The sequence below is a fragment of the Lactuca sativa genome, chromosome 3 (assembly GCF_002870075.4).
Source record: "Lactuca sativa cultivar Salinas chromosome 3, Lsat_Salinas_v11, whole genome shotgun sequence".
In the NCBI taxonomy this organism is placed as follows: Eukaryota; Viridiplantae; Streptophyta; class Magnoliopsida; order Asterales; family Asteraceae; genus Lactuca; species Lactuca sativa.
The window spans coordinates 174,437,058-174,440,506 of record NC_056625.2 but is presented as its reverse complement, the minus strand read 5'-3'; the positions used below and the strand labels follow the sequence as shown (position 1 = coordinate 174,440,506).

The 3,449-nt window shown below is 36.1% G+C and overlaps 1 pseudogene; it reads left to right on the top strand.

The window, feature by feature from the left end:
• Positions 1–1,036: 1,036 nt before the first annotated feature.
• On the top strand, positions 1,037–1,154 carry LOC111885319 (5S ribosomal RNA; annotated as a pseudogene).
• The last annotated feature ends 2,295 nt before the right edge of the window (positions 1,155–3,449 follow it).

The following is a 3,449-nucleotide window of genomic DNA, read 5'->3' as shown; positions in this document are numbered from 1 at the left end:
AAGGCCCTCGCCCCTTTTTATACCCTGCGAGGCCTCGGACTACGTTGGGCGTAATCCTTGGCTACGCGGGGCATAACTTCGGATAAGGCAGACAGGCGTGTTCCAGCTGGCTCGCACTCGGACAGGACCCGGATAAGACCGAAGGTACGCGGGTCGTAATGCGAAGGCTTCGTGGCATGATCCGAAGCGAGGTCTGATCAGCGATGGAGGGTCCGGATGTTGCCACGTCATCTCAGTTTCGCAAATTTCCTTCTCGAATTCTAAAAATCATAACTTTCGCATACGAGCTCCTTTTTCGACATTCTTTATATACACGCGAAGGTGGGAACGTACTCTACAACTTTCGTTTAGACTCCGTCGGCAAATTTTGAATCGATTTTAAATTTATATATTATTAACAGGCCGGGACAAGATTGGTCCGTTAAATCCTCATAACTTCTTCATCCGACATCCATTTTCTCCCATCTTTTTCTCGTTACGCTACTTTTAACGAGATCTTCGATTCTCCTATAGTTCGTGTCGGCTAAAAACCGCTCGATCTAATATTCGAATTTCGGGTTGTACACTACTAACTCGAAACTTCGAAAAATCATAACTTCTTCATACGAAGTCAGATTTGGGCGTTCTTTTTATCGATGTTCTAAGTTTAACATATTCTACGACTTTCGTTTAGAGCGCTAAGGCTAAATCTCGCTCTATCGTAAATTCACTATTTATGCTTCCCGGCACCGTGTCGGTTCCGACGCAAAACTTTGACGGGTCATAAATTCTTCGTTATAACTCGGATTTCGGCGTTCTTTATATGTACGGAAACCTTGTGACATATTCTACAACTTGGTTAATATTATTTATTCTAAATAATATTTTGTCGAAAATTCGTTTTCGAGCCCTTATTGCCTCTAATTGACTAGCCTGGATTTGCGGGCGTTGACACAGGTCGATGTGTTCGACGGGGACGTCGAACCCTATAATGGGGGGTGAAAGTGGGTGGAGAACTAAGCATTCCTTAGAAGGGGTGTGGATACCTTCCCTATCACAACGCGTTTTAAATCCGTGAGGGCAACAGATCCCATAAGAACTCTGCAGTTAAGCATGCTCGGGCGGGAGTAGTACCAGGATGGGTGACCCCCTGGGAAGTCCTCGTGCTGAGTGGCCCAAAGCGGACAATATTGTGATAGGTGCCAGAGGGGGATGTTACAAAATAAAACTCTTTAAATGTTGTAAACGAAATCAAGTCATCAAAGTGCTTTTAAATATAAATAAACTCTTTAAAATGCTTTTAAACTCTTTTAAATGTTAGGAAATGCTTTTAAATGTTTTATAAAATCTTTTAACTTATATTGTGTATAAATGATGTCTATGTAGATATAGTTATATAAGTAGTGTTTAAAGGACTTAGGACTGACTACTAGCCTTATTTCCTTTTCCTTGTTTGGATGTGGACTTAGGGTAACGGTTGTTTTTCCGAATGTCGTTTAAATATTAGTTATATATCATGTATATGTGTGTAGATATAAAAGTTATTTCAGTCAGTTTAATACCTTTGGGTAGCAAGGGCATCCTTTCAGAATCAGTAAGTCAAGTATAGATAACTTACTAGTAAACAATAATGGGTATAGTTCAAGGAAGAACATTAATACTATAATAAACAAGATAACTTGGAGTGTGAATCTATTTCATGGCATAGTGATTTGTTTGCTGAAGTCGTGTTTTCTAACAAGAGTCTCTTGCAGAAAGAGAGCGTATAGTATGGTTATTACCACATCACATCCAAACCTAAATAGGAGGGGTACATGACCACAGTACAGAACCTTAAATATTATAAGGGGTACACGACCACAGTACAGAACCTTGAATATCAATGGGTACACGACCACAGTACCAGACTCAAGTATAAAGAGAACATAACGAATAGTTTAGTCTTAAGTAGTAGTTGCTGTGATTACTTAGTATATAAGCTAAGGTTATGGACGATGAGAAACGGCTAGACAGTTGAATGTGAGATCTCTGTTTTACTTTCCTTTTCCTTGTTTGGATGTGGGGGTACGACAGGATAGCAAAATAAATTGTCCGCCCGCTTCTAATTATATATAATAAGTATGTGCTAGGTGAATCACATGATAGTCTTATCATAGGGTATTCAAAGTTCAGTTCAAAGAAATGTAAACGAACATAGCATAGTCTTCTCATCGTATATTTATTATATTATAAACTAAGACTAAATATACTAGTTCAGGGTATATAAATACATTCACAGGATGGTTTCATGAAGAGTTAAAACTAACTATTCAATAATACAGTATGTCACCAGTCAGTGGAACGGTTTTAGGAGATAAAACTACTTTTCAATAACAAATAAGGAATATATGATTTTCTATGTTCGATGGTAAAACTTTCTTGGTACACTAGTTCATTTTAAAGGATTCTTAAGAAGGTTAATGTAATAATTTCCTTGCTTATACATTCCCGACTTATATATAACGAATATCTGGTAGACAATAGAATGTGACATTTCTAACTTAGTTTATTTTCCTTGTTTGGATATGAAACTAGGGTAGAACCCTACAATTTATTATCCACCCAATCTTTATTACATCCTTACGTGTATAAGCTAAGTTTTCATGGATATTAACTCACCACTTAGTCAGAATCAGTAAAACATAGCATACTCTTAATTGGAACTATAATCCTTTAGTTTATACGCTAGGGTTATATATAATGAAGGCTAGAAAGATTTGAGAATGTGTGAACTCAGTTTTACTTTCCTTTTCCATGTTTGGATGTGGGGGTACGACCGAATCACACATTCGACTATCCGTCTCATATTGATTATAAGTAATTAGTATAAACTAAATTATCATACAGGGAATTGGTTCAGTATTACTTTACATTAAGGAAACATAGGGTTTTCTTGTCAATCTTTCAAAATTGTTCAATTGTCAAAGAAGATTCTTACTTTAAACTAAATCTTATGCACTCACCAGCTTTATAGCATATACTCGCTTTCAAAATATTGTTATTCTCAGGAATATATTAAGACAGGCATCCACACCGGAGTTCGTGAAGACAGAACAATAGTTTCACGTCTTATCTTTTGATACTATTATATTATAACAACATGTAATGTTTTGAACTCGATGTAAACACTTTAACATCTATACTATAAATGTTTTTGCTTTGATTACTATTAGTCACCTGTTGTGATACTACATATGACGTCCTCCGCCCCCGAACGTTTCCGCCGTTCCGGTTTTGGGGTGTGACAGATTGGTATCAGAGCATTGTTTATAGTGAACTAAGTATATCAACCTATAAAAGAAATACAACTATAAATACAATGGGGCTGAAGTGATCTGTCTAAAAGGATACTTATATATATATATATATATATATATATATATATATATATATATATATATATATATATATATATATATATATATATATAT